Source organism: Crinia signifera, chromosome 8, assembly GCF_055691185.1.
Source record: "Crinia signifera chromosome 8, ASM5569118v1, whole genome shotgun sequence".
In the NCBI taxonomy this organism is placed as follows: Eukaryota; Metazoa; Chordata; class Amphibia; order Anura; family Myobatrachidae; genus Crinia; species Crinia signifera.
In genome coordinates this window covers 51,572,894-51,595,146 of record NC_139224.1, presented here as the reverse complement: position 1 = coordinate 51,595,146, position 22,253 = coordinate 51,572,894, and the positions used below count along the sequence as shown (strand labels likewise).

At 44.5% G+C, this 22,253-nt stretch overlaps 1 protein-coding gene across 1 annotated transcript in view; it reads left to right on the top strand.

The window, feature by feature from the left end:
* Nucleotides 1-12,717: 12,717 nt before the first annotated feature.
* The window catches only part of IL2RB (interleukin 2 receptor subunit beta), a 53,340-nt gene continuing 43,804 nt past the window's right edge, over nt 12,718-22,253 (top strand). The window contains exon 1 of the mRNA XM_083158029.1: nt 12,718-12,813. The gene's annotated coding sequence lies outside the window, so the exon portion shown is untranslated. The remainder of the gene's footprint in view (nt 12,814-22,253) is intronic.

The window sequence follows — 22,253 nt, the reverse complement described above, 5'->3', positions numbered from 1 at the left end:
ATAGGGTTTTAATTGTACACTGCAGTACGACATTGGTCAGGCTGGCATCACCAGGTTTCTTACGTCACTATATCTGTCGCCCCCTCAGCAGGTCTAATACTCTAAATCACATGGTCTCTTGTGTCAGTTTTACCCATGGCAAAAAGCTGTAATCAGGCCTGTTTCTCCTTCTTTATTGTCCACATCTGTCTGTGAAGACATGGGTATTGTGATTGCACCTATTTATATGTAAATGCGTTTTACAACCCTTTTCATTCTTTGTAGAAGGGAAATGCTTTGTGTATTACTTGGACTGCTTTTCACAAGATGGTGGCTGTGGTTGCCCTGGGTAACATTAGGAGTAATGCTTACAGTTATTGGGACTTTGTTCAAAATTTACTGAAAAATATCTATATTGTGACTACTTGCTTTACAGGGTACCGCATATTCACAATGGTATTTCTCTGCTGGGGGTGCGACAGATTCTTCGAACTGTTTTTCTATGATTTGTGGGTCTCTGGAACAGAAGGGTAGGGGAAGGAGAAAAAATTGGAAAAAGAGAGAGAGAAAAACTCAAAAAAAAGGTAGAAGATATTAATGACAGTAATGTGTACATTTATTTTCAACAGAAACATTTTTCTTTTATTTTGAGGACGCCAGGATTTAGCACTATGGGGGAATTGGCTCTCAACTATTTGGTTCTTACCCTTTTCAACTCCTGTTCTGCTTCTTAAGCCCTCCCTTTCTTTCTGTTTCCCAGTGTGGTTGTGACTATGGGCTGTGTCTAGGGGTATTTAGCTAAAAGTTCTCTTTTGGGAACCTTGTTATTTCACTGGGTATTTTCCCAGCTCAACCTCAGGTTTCGAATGGTGAAGCTGTACTTTGGGGCGCTATACTTTCTGTTTTTAACAGGGTTTCTATTGAAGCTATGGTTGCCATTGATCCTGTGTCCTTCCCATCTTTAGTTCAAAGGGAACTCGGTATTTGTGCTGTAGTTTTTAGCTACCTTAGATGGATTTGACTCTATAACAGTGGAATACAACATTAGCCTCTGAGGACTGTCCAGCATATCTTGCACTTCTTGTGTAAGATTTCTAGGAGTGTCCAGAAATACCCCATCAGGGGTGCAATAGATGACACATCCCATTTTACATAGTAAATCTCTACCCAGGAGGTTAGTCGGGCCGCTGCAGCCAACAGAAAAGAGTGTTTGGTATGCAGAGGCCCGCTTGTAACATCTGCTGGTTTCGTCAGTGGGTAATGCTGTATTTTTCCTGTTACCCCAATTGCTGCTACTAATTGCTTGACACAACCTAGACCAGGAGGGAATGTTGTTAACGGGTTAGGTACAAAAAACTTTATATTTAAACTATTCCACTTACCCATATCTGAGGCTCCTCCCTAAGGTATTGAATTAGTCTAACTGGTTGTAGGATGCAGGTATGACCTGCTTCCTATTGTCTGACCTGGGTTGCCCTCAGCACAGTGTCAGTCATCAGATGGGGAGGAGGCATGTTGCGTGACCTGTCTGTCTCCTCCCATTGTCTAGGGGCTGGGTATCTCCGTGTCTCACCTTTGTGAGATTCCCATTCTCGCTTATGTGTCTTGATAACTCCTGGGGTTTCCTGACCTACAATGAGCTGAGTAATGACCTTTCCTATTGCAGTTGTAACAGATAATTGGCTTTCTACCTGTGTCCCTGGTGTTTCGTTGGTAGGCAGCTTTGTTTGGGGCATTAGTAAGGGCTTGGATGCTAACCATCATCAGTTTGTCAGTTTGCAGTTCCCTGTGCTTCTTAATGTTGCGGTCGTGGTCCACAGCAGATTCCCGTAGGGCGTCTACTGTCATTCCACGCCAATTTGGAAAGGAAGTTTGGACTCTGGCTCTCAGGTTTTCGTTAAGCCCTTCCACCAGCACAGACACAATCAGCTCCCTCAAGTGGGGTCGTCCTTAGGTTTATAGACACCAGTGTATTTTGATACCGCCATCAAACTCCGGTTGAAATATTCGCTAGCTACTTCACCATCTTTTTGTTTGATAGTGAATATCTTGCTATATTCCACTGCTGCAGGAAAATACACTCCCAACTGTAAGTTGATTTGGCGTATATTTTCCTGGTTGATGTCATCATTTATCTCCTTGTCCACTTTCAATCCACTATCCTGAATGAATTTCAGGATGTCAATGTGAGTGGGGAGACAGGCCCTCAACATGATTCTCCAATCCTTGTTGGTGGGCTCATCAGAGTTTCCCAGATCCCTTACAAATTTCCGGCACAGAGCCAGATTTTTCCTAGGATCAGGGAAATCTGTAATGATGGACCGCAGCTCTAACCGTGTCCATGGGTTTAGCATGGTCATCTTTCTGGTAGGTATCACACCCTCTCTGTCTGCCTTACCATAGGGAACCTCCAGTGTGCGTACAGGGTATGTTTGTACCACCTCTGCATTACTGGGACCTGCTTGGGAGTCGTCTGTGTCTGTGCTGTGTAGTGCATCCTTACCTGAGTCCACTTCTATGCCGTTGGCACCAGCTGCCTCCTCCTCCTGTGCTGGAGCCCCAGCAGTGGGTTGAGCTTTACCCTCAAGCATATTAAGTGCATGGGAGACGGCCAGTGCCAACAGCTGCTCGTTTTCCTCTCGGGTTTCCTTATAAGGGGATAAAACAGGATACAAGTTAGTAACTGTTGCATTATTACTTAGGTCTTTCTTATGAGACATTAACCCCTTCGGCACATATGGGGGTGGGGGAGCTGATTCTATTGCGGCAACGGTTGCATTTTTATTGTGGCTGATTGTGTCCGGTATTGCCAGACCTTTGATTCCCCATTGTTCCTGTCCTTCCTTCTGCCACAATTTAAGAATATCTATATGCTTCACTCTCTCCTTACGACTGGAGAGTAGGCATATTTCATCTTTTACTGCCGATAAGATTTCTGGATCGAAGCTACCAACACTGGGAAATTCTAACTTGCTGCCTTGTGTCATTTTTCTCCATTTATTTTGGTAAACAACTGCGAGTTCACCGTGCTTCTTGCACATAATAAAAGCAGCCGATCCTCTTGGCCGGCTTGCTTCCTCCCTATCCTGCACGTTATCACAGCGTGACCCGTTATTACCCATAGTTACAGGAATAAACGTTCACAGCTTAATAGATAATCGGTGGGTTATTAATTATCTGAGAGCTCCCCAAACACTCACTTCTCCACACAGCGACACTTCGACGCAATCAAGCGAAGAGCCCACAATGCGAGGTATGATACTCAATCACCAAGCTCTCAACTAGCAGCGAACTTCTAGCCAACTTGCTTGATGCGGCACAATTTTTCCAGGGTATAACAAACTTGCTTTCCTATACCCCCAAAAATCGGATTTCTAAAGTAGCTAATCGGAAACAAGTGCGTTCCGATATATCTTCTTGTACCCTCCTAGCGGAATTAATTCCACTGAAGGGGCAGTTCCTATGGGCACGTCGTCACGTGAACCCGGTCCTAACTGGACTGTCCTACACTGGACTACACTGCGCTGAGTCGTGCCGTCACACACCCGTTCGCCTCAGTTATTTTTCACACTGGGCGCTAGTTACACCTTGGTCTTATGCTAATTTTTGAAATATTTCTGTACAGAAAATTTTCCCAGGCCGGTAGCTTTTCACTAGATTCTTATGCAGGTATAAATCCCTTATAATAAACTATAGGAATCTATTAAAATAATGCTTGAGTTGCTTGCTTATGAGAAAATGAACAAAAAGAAAAAAAACTTATTTTCTTTTATTAATCACCGCTTCATTCGCAGTATATTACTATACTGTTTAAATAAAGCTAGTGGTTTATTACTGTTCACCTCTTAATTCCTATGTGTGCTGCATGTGCAGTACCAATGAACAGCCACGTGTGTACGTGCGTTGTTCACAGGCCGCCGATGAATCGGCCACCCACGTGTTCTATAGTGTATTTGCAAGGTTGCGCTCGGGTTTCGCTATACGCAGTAATTGCGCCTAAATGTGGAATAAATCCCTTAACTCTGTCCGAGAGTTACGTATCAAGATGCGAAATAAATCCCGTACTTAATCCGTAAACCACGTACAAAGATGCGAAACTTTCCCGATGTGGGCACGTGCGCGCGCACCTTGCGTAATACACAATAGACGCTTTACGTTACTGCAAAAGGCCCAGGACTTGTCGCCACATGGCGGAGTCCCTGTTTTTGCGGTAGCTAACAATAAACAATTATAGTTTTGCACAGAGGGGATCCTCTATGTACTATAATAAACACAGATTCCACGTGTGCGAACCTTATCGCACGTGGTACATATACTATAATAAACAAGCAGCCCAGGACACTATACCCCGTTAAACTACTTGTGGCAGGCAGAAGTACAGTTTGCTAAACACTTAGGTATGATATGCTTTAAAACACGTGGCTTTCACTTATTGTACTCCGGGTTCAGCGCTAGCACTTCCCGAACCCCGCACCGCCGTGGAATCGGCCTATCCAGCAATGGAAACAAATAAATACTTCCACCCTTTTGCTGGTATAGGTCGACTCGCACGCCTGGTACTGAGTTCTGGACTGTGGAGCGGACGGACGAGCCCTCAATTGTTAATACCGATATTATATGACCAAGGAGACAATAAGTGGAAAGCGCAGGTTACGTAATGTGTCCGTAACCTGCTTACCCTTTATACCTAACTGCGTGCGAACAAAACGTAGCGCAGCGCAGCGTACAGTCTATTGTATGTTATACACCAAGAACCGATACCTTAATAAGAGATCCTTTCGCAGGACTTGTCTCCAATTGTGAGAATATACCTTAAAGGACAGAGTCCGCAATGTAAGGACAGAGTCCTTAATGTACCTTATCGCTATTATGCGAATAACTAGACACGACCACGGAATAGAAATAAGGAGGTTAGAACTCCATAAAGAGATTGTATTAAAGTCCCTAATGGACAAAAGGGGGTTACAGAATTAAGAATAAACAGGTATAACAAGTGATACAATACAATAACAATGAATACTAAACACTCTCTGCTAAGGGGAAAGAATACAAATACAAGACACAATCAGCCAACAATAACTACAAGGATAAATACCGTGATAAATGCAACCGTTTACCGTGGTCATCTAGTATGTGAAAAGCAGTCCGGTCAGAGCTCACTATCGTTCAGGAATGAGCGATAGTCCGGTAGGAAGGTCCAGGGAAAGTAGTTGTGCCGAAAAGACCCTGGCTGCTCTGTGTCGCCTATCTTATAGGGTCAGAAGGGGGAGGTCAAAGGCCATTCTCATTGGCCAGAGATCATATGTCCGGTCCACTGCAATTGGAGGTTAGACGCTGTACCTGGTCTGACCAGGTGCAGGGGAGTGAACTTTAAGAGTCCTTTGTTTGGTGGTTTCGGCGTCAGCAAGGATAAGAACCGGTTTGAGCTAGTTTCCTTTGTTAACTACTTACAACAGAAACTGTCTCTGGAATATGGATTTAGTCCATAACTATCGGACAGTGTACATTGCGAAATATTCGCAATGACCGGAATACTTTGCATGATGAGCTGAGCGGAACGGTACTAAACACGATACAGACAGCTGTGTGCAGGGCTAACTAAGCTATGTGTGGCGTTCTAAACCTTTTAACTATATTTCCTTTCGTGTAAGTGTGTTATTATGAATTTATGTGTGATAGTATGTCTACTCTTCTGGTCCACATTGTCACACATACTCGGGTATGGAACTTTATTTGCGCAACTCTGCGAACCAAAATGGCGGCCATACTATCACAAAATGGCGTGTGTGTACCTAGACTTCCACACATGGATGTGGTAAGTATAGCACTGTTTATGTGAAGCAGTAGGATAGACCATATGGGGAAGACTTAAGCTGAGTTCACATGTTCACAATTGTCTGCCCGTTCTTTCAACCTCGGACGAACGGCCGTGGGATTATATAGGTTTGTATGGTGTCCCAACTCATGTTGTATGATCGATAACACTCTGCCTCGGTCAGACAAGTCGTATGTGCGGTTTAATATTCATCCAACTGAAAGGTTCCATATCGGAACAAAAGTACAGTGTGTACGCACGTTCGATCGATATGCTGGCCGTTCTTGCAATACTACTCCATAAGCAATCATTTTCTTGTGATAGTTTGGACGGGAGGAGATTGAATGTCGCAAGTAAAATTGTATAGGTGTGCGTGCATATCGGCAGTAGTTTGGGGATGTTGAATCGGGAGTAGGGTTGATTGAACGCTCAAATGAAATGATTGTATAGGTGTGTATACCCAGTTTAACAATTCTTGTTCATATAGTACAGAAATATAAGCGGTTTGTAGTGTTTTTTACATGGTGAGTGCAGATAAATTTTTGTTTAGACATAGTGGTAACACACAAAGACTTACTGGCAACTTTCTGCCTGGGGGGCAAATGCACCATCCTCCAACAACCCTCACTTTCCACCTCAGAGCACTTACTGATCTCACATCACTCGCTGACACCCTTCACCCTCTCATTTTATGATTGCAACCTGGGGTCAACATTCTGGACAAATTTCACCTGTGCTATTGTTTTCCCGCTATTATTATACTTTATTAGTGAACTGGTGAGTGTTATGTGCATGTGCTTACCTACAGCATAGGGAAAATACTGTTCCTCTTCTTTTGAGTTCTGATCAGCTCCTGAAAGTGTCACATACAGTATACAGTATATACAGTATATCTGTCAATGTTATTAGCTATTTATATATAAGACAGTTGGTATTATATGTTTACTGACATATAATGAACTCGATTAGCAAAAACACAGTGATGAAGAGGTCATGCTTAAATAATACAATTTATGAGAGAAAAAATACAATATTTATTGAATACATGTTAACATTTTAAATTAAGTGCTTAGGTTGCTGGTTTGTCAGCACTAAAGTTATGAAGTATTCATGTTTCCAACATGGCTTAAGGGTAGATGTATGAAGCAGTGATAAGGGAGGAGAAGTAAGCCAGAGGAGAAGTGGCCCATGTCTACCAATCAGCTGCTCTTTATAATTTTATAGTATGCAAATTATAGATGTTACTTCACTGCTGATTGGTTGCCATGGGCCACTTTTCCTCTGGATCACTTCTCCTCCCTCATTACTGTTTCATACATCTACCCAACAGTAACAATGCTAACCTTGAGACGTGGATTACCATAGATTCCCTACTATGTTTTATGTATGAAAGGAACTTTGGGTACTTATGTATTATCTGGACTCCCATGTTAAATGCACCCCATTTTTTCATACTCCTACTATCCAACTACGCATGGAGTTAACTTTATATAGTGTGGCGAGCGCAGTGCCCGAAGCGTGGCGAGCGGTCTCATAAGAAAACCGGGAGCCCAGATATTACATAAGTACCGAACTTTGCATATAGCAATTCATAGAGAACATCTGACGAGAGCTGAAGTTGTTTTTTGATCTCTTTATTTGAATGAGAACTGATGAATCTTGGCACAGCCAGATCCAAATAACAGAGGATTTATTCCAGAGTGTTGACCAGTCAGTGGTGTAACTATAGTGTGGCAGACCCTGCGGTGGCTTGGAGTAGCCAGCACCGCAGGGTTAAAAAAAAGGGACGTTCCCGCGATAAGCGGGACAGTTGGGAATTATGTGTTAAGGCTTAATACATCTGCCCCAGTATGAGATGTGTGTGACTTTCTGGGTGGCCACTGATGAGAGGGCAGATGATGAGAGGAAGAACCTACTGGGACTCACGCTGTCTGCTTCTCATCAAGGACCAGATGCACTAAGCTTCAAAAGTGATAAAATGGACAACCACCCAATCAGCTCCTACCTGCCATGTTACAAACTGTGTTTGAAAAATGTCAGGCAGGAGCTGATTGACTGGCTGTTTATCACTCTCCATTTTATCACTTTTGAAGCTTAGTGCATCCGGCCCCAACTGAGCTCTCATCAAGAGAAAAGAGAGCTGCCTATCTACCTTTTAAATGCTGTGTCGCGCCAGTGCTACTTGAGTACTGTTACTGTATGAGGAGGCTCAGCCCGGCTTCCTGGTCAGTGATGTGGTGGGTGGGTGGGTAGGTGGAGCTAAAGAAATAATTGATTTGGCCCCTTCCCTCCCTGCTCACCTAGGTACTGAATATTTATACTATATTAAATAAATTGTGTTTTTTTGTCCTTAAGGGCTGAATTTACTTGCCTTAACCTCTTGTCCCTGAGCTATATCGTTATGACTGATGAACGATGGATGCACCTACAGGCATAACATTAGCTTCGTCCCACCCGCCCCCCCACACTCTGCTGGGTGGCTGTAAAGGGGTGAGTTCCACCACCTCCCGAGGACCACTTTAAGCACTGCTCGGACTCTACCAGTTGGTAAGCTCACACACAGCCCAGCCTCTCCATGCAGGTAATTACAGGGACATGAGATCATTACCCGCAGCGGGCACCCGCGGCCAGGGGAATCGTACAGCATGGGTGCAACCTATCCAGGCCACCCCTCTGTGCTGTCTGACCAGTGGTACATCCCACATCCCTGTGCTGCATGCACATGTGGAAGCAGAGTGTGAAGCTTGGCCGAGGAGCTAGCACTCACCCAGCAGCACCATGTTGCTTTCCAAGGACATACCGTGGTGGCGCATGAAGGGCATCTCCTTCTGGATTTGCTATTCCAAGGAGATCAGGGGTATCTGGCTGCTGCCCTGTACCTGTCCTGTGTGATTATTGCCCCTGTCAGGGGTATCTGGCTGCTACCCTATACCAGTCGTGTGTGATTATTGCCCCCTGTCAGGGGTATCTGGCTGCTGCCCTATACCTGTCCTGTGTGATTATTGAAGAAACCAGGATGGACACAGAGAGGCATGTGGTGATGAGGGGCCAGGGCGGACACAGAGGTATGTGGTGGGAAGGGACATGGGGAGAGACAGAGAGGTAATGTGTATGGGACTTTGCAGTGTGTGGCGTCATGTGTAAGTAGCATTACAGTGTGTGGCATATAGTGTAAATGGCATTACAATGTGCAGTGTATAGTGTAAGTGGAATTTTGAGAAAAAAGAAGGTTGGAGGATGCCTCTAGTGGGGTGCAAATTACAATACAAGTAATAAAAAAATAAAGACATTGTTATAATCCTTATGATGTTCATGAAGTGTCCTTTTCAATAAAGTGTTCCGTGTTCAAACAACATTTGATGGTTTTTTTTCTCACAGCAAAGTATATATAAAAATAGAAAATTAATGTGTGATTAGAGATTCAATAAATGTGAATCAAAAATTATTCTGTGTGATTTAAGATGGATGGGCATACCCAACACACTCTTGGTCGAGGTTTTTTCAAATGTATAAAGGTATCTTTTCATCCAGAGAGAAAGAAGATCCACCTGAGTTTCACTGTTCTCCCGCTTTTTGGTGTGCTCCAAAGTGTGCAGTGGTAAAGAAAAGAAGAAAAACAGCAATGTGTCGCTTTGTACATAAAAGGTAGAGGTTTTATTTTAAGAGGGTGAAGAAAAAAATTAAGAAAGCATGCCTCACTCACTTTTGACTAAAAAGTTATAGATTTCTTTTAAAAAAGGGGTTGAAAGAACTTCTAAATGGGCGTACCCCCAACTCACTGCATCTAGGGGTGTACAGGCAAATCACTTTGAACCAGTGTTCTGATGTCCTATCAAGGTTTCTTTGAATGGGACTTGTGTCTATTTAAGATGTTTTCTCCTTAGCCTCAAAAGCAGGTGACATATGCAAGGGAGGAGGAGAGAAAAGAAGGGGCTCCAACGTGTAGTATCCGATATTATAGGAAGCATAAACTACAGCACAGTAGGTACAGTTTTGAGCACCTTTGGATCGGGACTATTGTAGTGACTCACCACTATTCAGGTGAGGGGGTACCTGTAAGAATTCTTAATACACAGAAGATTGAAGGCATACCTCACTCACCCAGTTTGGTATGATGTGCAGTGTATAGTGTAAGTGGCATTATAATGTGCAATGTATAGTGCGAGGGGCATTACAGTGTGACATATTGTGTAAGGGGCATTACAGTGTGCTGCATATAGTATAAGAGGTATTACAGTGTGCGGCGTATAGTATAAGAGGTATTACGGTGTGGCGAATAGTGTAAGTGGCATTACGGTGTGTGGCGTAATGTGTAAAGGGCATAATGGGGGGGGGCGGCTAAAATTATTTTGACTTAGGGCAGCAACATTTATAGTTATGCCACTGTGACCAGTACCTCATGTTCCTTTGGATATTTAGCCAAGCAAGCTGCCAGAACCAGTCTGCATTTGTCTGTCAACAGCCATAATATATTGCCAGTAATTTTACCTGCCGAATAAGAATATGACAGTTAAAATTAATTATAGTATTAGGAATAAAATACAACAGCACTAAGCTAAACAGATAGAAATAAATACATGTATAAATACAGTTGAAACACAATATTGAAAAGAGCAATCCATGCTTGAAGGCAGGTTCAATAATAAAATAAATAGTTGTGCTTTCTTCACAGAAGAAAAGAAAGGCATCAGAACTACAGTACATTTTGCTTTGAATGATGGAGACTTTGTATTGCCTCTAAAGAGCTAGTTACTAATGTAATAAGCCTAACATCTGCCGCCACAAATCACTGGGCTTCGCATTCTTACCCATTACATATGCACTAACATGCAACAGTATGAGCTGTCCTTTGTGATACGGCGCTGGTGCTGGACTTCCAGGTTTGAGACCCGGGAGTCCCTCTGCGCATGCGCAGAGCGATGGCCTGGCTGTGGGGCATGCTGGGAGGAATCTGTGATGGATCCCGTACTATAGGGAATCGCCAGCAAAAGCAGCGGTGCTTCTATAGGGAATCGCCAGCAAACGCAGCGGTGCCCTGAAAGAGGGGTATTAGAGCATATGGAAATGCAGAGATAAAGTACTAATCAAGTCTTTATAGTCAATTTTCAAGTTGTAAAAGGGTGTTTTCCCATCATTTTTGCATTATTTTAGTATCACCTGAATGCATTAAAGAGCTTTCAAAGCAGTTTTTGTGAAGGAAAAAAAACCTGCAGTGAGCCCTGTGATATTAATGCCAGCTTCAGCTGGCAAATTTATTTGCATCCTGGCTTTTGCACACCTATGGACACATAAGCTAATCACAATGTAACTAAAATTAAATAAAAAAACTCATACTCGCCTTCCCAAGGCCCGCTGATCGGTGCTGTGGGGCGGACTTCCAGTCATCGGGACTCTAAGACGCTTTTTTGACCTCCGGTGCAGTAAAACAGCACCAGGAGATCACTGGAGCAGGGAGCCCCGATGACCAACAGTGCAATGTGGCAGTGTCACATGTGCAGCACATGATCGGGGGATTTATTTTTTGTAATGATGCGGAAAACCATTGCAGGGGACAGTTCTTTCCTTGCATGTGATAATTGATATATCTGTTAGATGTAGCCAATTATCGCATTACAAATTGGGCCGTTATCACATCCCACCCGTTTCCTCATATTTATCAATCTTTTTGTTCACTAAAATAATATGTGTTTTCACCCCATTTCATATTATTTTATATTCACTTAAACCACTTTACGCTGCTAAACCTGGCCTCTCTTGGTGTGAATAGCGTGTAGGGGATAATGTAAGGTTTTTTTGTTTAAGGAATAATGGGTGAAATTAATAGGATAAGAGATTCAGAAATTGAGAGATTTGGTAAGAAATCTCCAGTTTTTTTTAAAGCGGCAATCATTTACACTGCAAAATCTAAATGATTGCCGCTTTAAAAAACTGGCGCTTTCTTACCAAATCTCTCACTTTCTGAATTTCTCATCCTATTACAGGGGTTCCCAATCTTTTTCTAATCATGGCACCCTAGAGTATCAGAATTTTTCCAAGGCACCCCTAGGCCACAAAAAAATATATGTCAAATGAAGTAGATTGTGTTTATATGTGCTTCTTAGGTTCAGTTATGTGGTAAAGGGCAGGATTTGGTTCTGATTGTACACATTTTATGATTGGCAGCCACCAGCACTGGTTTTGTCCAGAAATAATTGATCATAAATAATTTGAATTGGTCCTGGACAACCAACCCGAGGCACCCCTGCAAGTGTCCCGAGGCACCCCAGGGAGCCTAGGTGCACAGTTTGGGAACCACTGTCCTATTAAATTTCTCCCATTGTGTTTCATTTATGGACAATCCCCATTCATAACGATTGCTTTATTTGCACAGATGTATCGTTTGTGAGTCATGGTGATTGCTGAGAAGTAATGTGATCGTATTGTGACCATATTACTTCCTTCTCTGCCCACTCATCTGTGCTACCGCACATGTGATAACACATGGGGGGCACCACCATCTATTTTGGATATCACACAGAGACCAGATGATGACCTCCACTGCTACTTAGTAAACTTGACATTTAAGAAAAAATGACTCATAAAGCAGAACAGCAGAATTGCTGTATATAGTCATTTATTTCTCCCATTTAAAATCAATATTATTATAATTATTATTATCATTATTTTATTATTATTGCAGATGGATTCTGAAATATACCGGGTAAAAATGCTGGCTAAGGAACATTTTAATTGTAATTTTTTAGAGTTTCCATATCTTTTTGAAAGACATCTTTAAGAAAAGTAACAGATAGCACCCGAAAAGTAACACATAGCACCCAAGAGAAGCACCAGGCACCGTGCTCCTCCCCAGTTTCCTGTAAGAGCTGTTATCAGTATAACTAAGGTGTCAGAGTGAGGAGACAGGACCGGACAACAGAGGAAGAAGTCACTGTCAGTCAGGGCTCTGGCACGAGGACCAACAGAGACCTACAGAAACAGCAAATTAGATGTGGTGCAGATTCCAATCACCCACGTGTCAGGTAAAGAGATGAATATTATGTGAGACAATAGAACTGCCAGATTAATGTGTGTCTGCAGGAGAGATAAAGTATAGTGCGCTATAAGGAGTCTGCAGAGTACCAGAACGCCATAGGGTGCAAGTGGTCACTGAGGATAGGAGAAGAGGCTACATAGAGTAAGAGGAGGAAAGAGCGGACTGGTCTGATTGGGGTGATAGTAAAAACTAAATATATTATAAAAAAACTTATTGGAGTTTAATGTATTTAACACCTTGAAAATCTGCATACAACACATACTGGACAGGATAGTTTTTCTTTTAGGTGTAGGATGTTAAAATTGCTGTTTTATAGATGCTGCATCTAAAGCCCCATACACACGCATCGATAATGACCACGTGTCATTAATGACGGCCATGCTGCAGCTGGCCGTGCCCCTCCGCCCATTGCTCCCTTTCCTGCCGGCATTGGCAAGTGTTTATGCACACTGCCGACGCTGATATTAACATCGGTGTGGATCACCAAGTGTGTATGGGGCTTAGGGCCAGATGCACTAAGCTTCAAAAGTGATAAAATGGAGAGTGATAAACCACCAGCCAATCAGCTCCTACCTGCCATGTCACAGGCTGGGTTTGAAAAATGTCAGACAGGAGCTGATTGGTTTGTTGTTTGTCACTTTCCATTTACCACTTTTTGAAGCTTAGTGCATCTGTTCAGTGGTTCCCAAACTTTTTTGGGTTTCAGCATTTTTTGCATTGAGGTATTTAGAAAAAAATATTAAATTACCTGTCACCCTTAGGATCACTTAATTGGGGTAACTTAAACATTGGACCTCTGCTTGTGCCATGCAGCAACCAGTTTGGGGACCACTTACTCAGTGGTGTAACTATAGAGGGTGCAGGGGGTGCGCTTGCTATGGGGCATAGCTGTTTTGGGGGACCAGCAAGCCATCCCCTGCACCATGATCTGCTCCCCTTCAGCAGTAGTGCTGAGCCGGCGACACCAACGAGAACAGTTATTACTAGTTCCCCCTCCACGCCTCCTCGACAGCAACTGTGCCTACTGTATGTGCACACCAACAACAGCAGCATGAGCAGGCAGCAGGAGCCAACGCCAGCGGCTCAACAAGCCAGTAGCAGCAACCCACAAAGGGGCTTCATGAGCCGTCAGCAGCAGCCCGGCCAGCAGTAAGATGCTGTATGTAATCAGTTGGTGTCTGCCTAGAGTCACTCCCTGGGGAAAGTGCTAGTGGTCTTAGTGCAGAGATGGGATGAAATGTATATACAGTATGTATGGAAGCAGTGTATGTATGACTGAGAGCATCACTGTGTGTGTGTATATATATATATATATATATATATATATATATGAAAAAAAGGAAAGTACCTAACTGTCCGCGCCCTAATAGTGAATAGCAGCAACTCTGAAAGTCCCCTGTTAGCCGGGACTCAAGACAGATAGAGATACAAAAAAGGGAACAGAGTGCGCTTAGAGGTTAAGGTACACAACTTTTTTCCTCAGTTATAAAATTTATTTAATAAAAGCCTACAATTCGGCTCATATAAAATACACAATACATATTGTCATTTTAACCATTGACACAATGTACAATTTTCCAATACAACAGCAGGCCCAACGCGTTTCGTCAACTACGTGACTTCATCAGGGGCATTCGATGACTTGGTTGACACAGACACAGTTGCACTTTATGCAGTATCTCAAAATGAATGGGTACAGAAAAAGTTTTTTTGCAGGAAAATATATTTCACCAGTTAACAGCGCCCGTTATGGCTGGCCCATACAAATAAACAGTATTTTGTCCCAATAGCACTGAGTACACCCACTCAGTGGCAGATGTCAACATCCAGGTCAGATAAAGCTGTGTGACCAGGAAATAACCTCTAGTGTATCCAATAGCAGAATAACAGCTATTGGATACACTAGAGCAGGGGTCTTCAATCCATGGCCCGCGGGCCACGAGTGGCCCGCCGAGTTGTTTTAGGTGGCCCGCCAGTGAATTGCGTTTTTTAAATTAAATGCCGTGCTGATTAAAAAAAAAAATCCTTCCACGCGCTGTCCCCTTAAAATCCTTCCGCGAGCTGTCCCCTTAGCAGGGGGACGCGGCGGAGGTGGATGTGCTGGCTGGAGCGGGCGGGACTGTGCGCAAACATGCGCATTGTGTACTTCCTGACGCCGCGCACCCGTCCCGCCCGTGCCCTTACAGACAGCTGGGAGACTGAGTGAGTGTGACAACCGCCGGCAGCCGCGCACCTGTCCCTGCCTGCTCCTTGGCTGTTAAGACAGCCGACGCCGCCAGCAGAAGCACTCTGAAGGAGACCTCTGCAAGGGACACTAAGGCAAGTGTCTCATGACAGGGTGATGCTGGCTAGCTACTGCGGTGCTGACTAGGGGGGAGGAGGGGGGCTGGCAGTGCAATGTGGCCCTGTGTATGGGGAGGGTGCTGACTATGGGGGAGGGGGGCTGGCAGTGCAATGTGGCCCTGTGTATGGGGAGGGTGCTGACTATGGGGAGGGGGGCTGGCAGTGCAATGTGGTGCTGACTAAGGGAGGGCTGGCATGCTGCGCAATGCAGTGCAGACTATGGAGGGCAATACTAGGGCATTTTGTGAGGGACACTACTGGTGGCATTTTATGAGGGACACTACTGGTGGCATTTTGTGAGAGGCACTGCTGGGGGCATCATATGCATAAGCAGGAGTATTGGGGGCCTTATAGTGCAAGGTGCAATGGGCATCATGATGTGAGGCATAATGTGCAATGGGTGTCACGGTGTGTGGCATAATGTGCAATGGGCATCCCGGTGTGTGACATAATGTGCAATGGGCATCACGGTGTGTGGCATATTGTGTAATGGGCATCATGGTGAGTGGCATAATGTGTAATGGGCATCATGGTGTAATGGGCCTTCATGTTTATATGTCACTGTGCGGCCTTTAGACAGCCAACTTAAGCGTGGAAGGACAAAAACCATTCCTGCGGTAACCAATGTCTGGTCATGCAGGTTGCAAAAGTGAGATGTCAGGTAATTTTTTTCCTGCTAGTTCACACCCCATTTTGGGAGTGCGCGCCACAGGCACGTGCAATTTCTGAAATACCAAATTATGTATGGGGGGGGGCTGCATTTTTATTCTGTTCGTACTGGGACCCTAATTGTTTAGAAATAGCCCTGGTGCAGACTATATATTGGGGGCAGGGTTGATGTGTATGGGCAGCTGTGCCAACTATCTATGCGGGGGCTGTGCTGCCTATCTATTAAGAGCTGTGCTAAATACCACAGTAGAGCTTAGTGGCCCTCGGGCTTCGTTGAATTTTTTAATGTGGCCCACACTGTCTTAAAGGTTGAAGACCCCTGCACTAGAGGTTATTTCCTGGTCACACAGCTTTATCTGACCTGGATGTTGACATCTGCCACTGAGTGGGTGTACTCAGTGCTATTGGGACAAAATACTGTTTATTTGTATTTCTCCCATTTGCCTCTAAAATACTAGAACGGCTGGTTTACAGGCGTCTCACCAGCTACCTGTCTGACCACTCCATCCTAGATCCCCTTCAATCTGGCTTTCGCCCACTTCATTCCACTGAGACTGCCCTAGTGAAAGTCACCAATGACCTGCTGTCAGCCAAATCCAAGGGTCACTTCTCCCTGCTTATCCTTTTGGACCTATCTGCTGCCTTTGACACTGTGGATCACCCTCTCCTCCTCCTCACACTCCAAAACATTGGCCTCTCTGGCACAGTCTTCAACTGGTTTTCCTCTTACCTCTTCAACCGTTCCTTCTCAGTCTCTGCCTCTGGCTCTACCCAGGGGCGGATCCAGGATAAAATGACAGGGGGGGCACCATGATAAAAAAGGGTTTGGGTGGGGGAGGGGCGGTGTTAATGGTGCCAGTGTACATGTTAAGAGAGCGGCAGGAGAGGGTTGGAATGGAATTAAAAATAGGCCCTGGCATTTAAAGTACGGAGGCCCACCATGGCGACAAAAGTGAAGGATGTAGTTGTGCGCGCGCCAAAGGCGCGCTCCAGAAAAGGGTGTGTGGCCACTCAACAGGGGGCGTGTCAACACCATATACAACTTCTACACATTATGCAACAAAATACTAGACCCCATTATACTTGCCCCTTACACATGATGCCAAATGGAATGAGTCAAAATTGACATAATGCCACATGGATTGAGCCAAAATTCAAATAATGCCAAATGGATTGTGTCAAAATTCACATAAATTCTTATAATGCCACATAGGTTGAGCCAAAATTCACATAATGCCACACGGATTGAGACAAAATTCACATAATGCCACATGGATTGAGCCAGAATTCACATAATGCCACACAGATTAAGCCAAAATTCACAATACACTTCATAAACAGGGACATTGTCCACCAAAGGCGCTTATTAAACATTTACACCATAATGTCCATTACACGTTAAGTTACACGCCATTATGTCCATTATGTGTTATGCCAAACACCATAATGCCTATTAAAAATTATGCTACATAAGTGCTGCTTCTCTACATGCTCATTGCCAAGGGTTCCATGCTCATTGCCAGAGGTTCCATGCTCGTTGCCATGTGGGATTACATGCTCATTGCCAAGGGGGAATACATGCTCGTGGTAAATGGGGGACAGCCGCCGCCAGGCAGAAGTGATAGCCACTGACAGTGGCAGAGCCTGGCTGTATTCAGAGCACTGCAGGTCCCGGCTATTTGAAATAATACCCCTTTCACACCAGAAAATGCATTCCCAGGTTGGCCCCTTTTACACCAGCCTAGTCCCTGCATTTTCTGGTGTGAGGGGGAGAGAAAACCACCCCTCCCCCCTTTAACCAGTTATCTCATTTAACCGGCTATATCTTTGGAACCAACTGACCTATTTACATGAGACAAGTATTATATTGAAGAACTTTTGAGTTGGCTTTGAATGATTTTGGTCCAGTGAAACTGGAACGTTTGGTTCCAGAGTAATCTGCCCTCAAAATCATGAACAGCCATGAAATTACATTTCAAAAATAAAAAATTCGGTTTACACGCATTATCTCTGGAACCGATTGACCGATTTGGACCAGCCTGGTATCATATTGAAGGCCCAGCGATTTGGAATTGAATGATATCAACCACAAGCTTCTGAGATGCCAGGACAGGAACTGGCAGCCGTCGGAACCGGGTGGGGGTTGGAATTGACGGGTCCCATATTATCCTATGGGGAAAAAACCTTACAGGTTTGCCAGGCAATATCTCCGGTTCCCGGGGGACTAGAGACACGGGGCTGGGCTCGTTGGAAAGCCCTGGTCCTCAGATACAAAATAAATGACAGGGGGGGCACGTTCCCGGGTGCCCCCCCCCTTAATCCGCCACTGGCTCTACCTCACCACCTTCTATCCTTCCTGTCGGGGTCCCTCAGGGTTCCGTCCTTGGCCCCATTCTGTTCTCTCTGTACACCTCCTCTCTGGGTGCACTCATTAACTCCTTTGGCTTCCAATATCACCTCTATGCAGATGACACCCAAATCTACCTCTCCTCTCCTGATCTGTCCCCCACTGTTTTCTCTCAAGTTTCCAACTGCCTCGCTGCCATCTCTACCTGGATGTCTGAGCGATTTCTGAAGCTGAATATGGACAAAACCGAACTTATTATCTTTCCCCCACCCAGAGCTATGCCCCCTACTAATATCTCTATCACTGTTAACAACACCATCATCTCCCCTGTTCCCCAACTCCGCTGCCTGGGTGTCACTCTTGACTCCTCCCTCTCCTTTGCACCCCACATCCAAGCCCTGGCCCATTCTTGCCGGTTCCAGTTACGCAACATTGCTCGCATCAGGCCCTTTCTCTCACAGAGTGCAACTAAGCTGATCATCCACTCACTGGTCATCTCACGGCTTGACTACTGTAATGCTCTTCTCACCGGCCTCGCTCAATCCCAACTAGCTCCTCTCCAATCTGTCCTCAATGCTGCAGCCAGGCTTATCTTCCTCTCCCGCCGCTCTAATTCTGCTACTCCCCTTCAACAAAATCTGCACTGGCTTCCATTCCCCTACAGAATCCTCTTCAAACACCTCACACTCACATACAGGGCCATCTCTAATTCCATTGCTCCATATATCTCTAACCTCATCTCCATTCATACACCCTCCCGCCCTCTACGGTCAGCTGACGACTGTCGTCTCTCCTCCACCCTGATCACTGCTTCCCATGCTAGAGTACAGGACTTTGCCCGTGCTGCACCCCTTCAGTGGAACGCACTCCCTCGCTCCATTAGACTCTCCCCGACCTTGCAAAGCTTCAAACGGGCACTGAAAACTCACCTATTCATAAAAGCGTACCCTTCCACTGCATAAACCAGATGGTTCTCCAACCCCTTGCCTGTTTACATCCTGCTATCTAACCACCACCCACTCGCTTGCACCTCTTGTAATCTGTCTGTCTCCCCTTCCTACTAGATTGTAAGCTCCTCCGAGTAGGGCCCTCTTCCCTCCTGTTGTCAAACCCCACTTCTCTTCACATTTCACTCACAGCTCTCCTTTACTCCAACACTCAGTGACCATCTTTGTCTGCATACTCATCTCCATCATTGGCCCCAAGCCTCTAGTTGTATGTTGATTGGGTCCTCACTACTTACATTTAAGCTGTAATGTGTATTGAACTGTGGTGCTCTTTATTTGTACTGTATTTTTGTTATTTATTCAATGTTATGCCAAGCTTTGTCTCCCTGTATTGTTCCTTTGTACGGCGCTGCGAAACACTTGTGGCGCCTTATAAATAAAATTATAATAATAATAATAATAATAATAATAATAATAATAATTTGTATGGGCCAGCCATAACGGGCGCTGTTAACTGGTGAAATATATTTTCCTGCAAAAAAACTTTTTCTGTACCCATTCATTTTGAGATACTGCATAAAGTGCAACTGTGTCTGTGTCAACCAAGTCATCGAATGCCCCTGATGAAGTCACGTAGTTGACGAAACGCGTTGGGCCTGCTGTTGTATTGGAAAATTGTACATTGTGTCAATGGTTAAAATGACAATATGTATTGTGTATTTTATATGAGCCGAATTGTAGGCTTTTATTAAATAAATTTTATAACTGAGGAAAAAAGTTGTGTACCTTCACCTCTAAGCGCACTCTGTTCCCTTTTTTGTATGTATATATATATATATATATATATATATATATATATATATACAGTCCAGGAGGAGGGCGGCACTCAAAAAAACAGGGTCAACGCATTTAGATGGTAAAAAACATGTGTATTATAGCACCTAGCGCTTTCGGGGTGTCCCCCGTCCTCAGGGCAAATACACAGAATAGAAGCAAGGTTACAGTGCACACTTACCCGCATAAGTACCCCCCATAGACTTGCGTCCGACACCCACGTCGTCCGGCGCCTTCCTCCATACTGCCTGAAACTCCACAGACATCACTTCCGGTATCGCGGCACCCGGAAGTCAGAGCGCACTCTCCTGCGTTCCAACTACGTGATCCTGCGTTCCACCGCCTGTTTCAGTCTGGGTTTACCGGAACAGTACTTCCGACATCCCCTGGATCCACGTCAGTAGTACAGACTGGGTCTATAAAACAAAATAAACATAAACACACATACATTAAATAACAGCATCGGGTGGAAGGAAACAGAGCAGATTGCCCCAACCCTCTACCCCCATACCTGTTCAAAAAGAATCCAAAACAAAAAAACAGCAATACATAAAATATAACAAAAATCAAGAAAAACACCTAGTGAACATAAAAAGAAAAACAAGAAAAAAGTGATATGTATTCAAACAACCAGTAATTGCATACCAAAGAGAAATTTCATAAATATAGCTGGTATATGAACCCCATATACAGTAGGTTCGCAATACAGTGTACAGCCTAGAGATACTGAACCTAGTCAAGACAGCATCTAATGACAGCCTGATATGTTGAAAAGTAGATCCATAAGGACTCCCCTATTAGATGAGGCTGTTCCAATTTATTTTTTTGTTTAATCCGCCAGGGCTTGTAGTGCCGAGGCGAATGATCCACTGCGATTCTTTCTTTAAGAGCACCTTGGCTCGATCACCCCCCCTCAAAGATTTGGGTACGTGATCGATCATAAAATAACGCAGAGATTCCAGGGCATGGCCTGCCTCTTTAAAATGTCTAGCCACTGGTTGGTCGATTTCCCGACCTCCCAGTGCTAGACCAATAGAGGACCTGTGTCCGGCCATTCTTTGTTTAAATTTGCACGTCGTCTGGCCCACATAGTGTAGGCCACACGGGCAAATGATAATATAAACCACATGAGTGGTATTACAAGAAAGCACAAACCTGACATCATACCTTTTTGGGGCCATGTGGGTGTTTGAAAAATTTACATGGAATTAAAAATTTGCAAGTAATGCAGTTGTTGCAGCTATAACATCCAGGTGGTTTTATGATGGTATTAGGTGGAACACCTTGTCCCAATCCAGTGATGTCAGATCTCACTAATCTGTCCCTAAGGTTCCTGCCTCTAGTAAAGGCCAGGATAGGGCGTTTGTCTTTAAAGACAGGCAAGTCTTTATCTGTGCTAACTATAGGCCAGAGGGCCTTAGTTGCCCGTTGGACTATTGGATGCACGGTGGAATAATCACATACTAAGGGGATAACCTTCTCTTTGCTTCTATGGGACGGTTCAAGTAATTCTTCCCTGGACATTGACATCACCTCCTGTTTGGCCTTAAGCAGCTCACGTGCGCCATATCCACGCTCTTTGAATTTGGCCATAACCACATCAAGGCCATCAGATCTATGATCCAGGTTGCTGGTGATCCTTGCCACCCGGATCATTTGTGAACGTGGTAAGCCCCGCTTGAGGGGTCCCAGATGGTAACTGGAGGATCGCAACAAGGTGTTGCGATCAGTTGGCTTACTATACACCTCCGTGTGTAATATACCATCCTGTACTTGAACTGCCACGTCCAAGAAGTGTAGGCACTCCCTACTGAAGGCATAAGTAAATTTAATGAAGGGGCTATTAGAATTAGTGGCGGTCATGAGTTGTACAAAACGCTCCTCTCCGCCCGTCCACATCAGGAACACATCGTCAATGTACCTTGTGTACATCAAAATGTGCTCCCTAATGGACGGGTCAGAGAGGAATAAAGCAAATTCAACTGAAAACATATATACATTGGCATAGGAGGGTGCCACAGACGACCCCATGGCACACCCCCTATGCTGGATGTAAAACTCCCCGTCGAAAAAAAAGTAATTTCTACTTAATGTCAATTTTAATTTTGAGCACCTTGATAAAGAGGCAACTCGCCTCGAAACGTTGGTCACCTAAGTTTGGTGTGGTCTCATCATTTGCGAGTGCCGCCGCCCCCCACCCCCCTTGCAGATTCACAGCTTAACGCTGCACAGTGGACGGGCACCGCGTTATTCATCTTTAACAACCATACCAGGATTGCTTGGAGT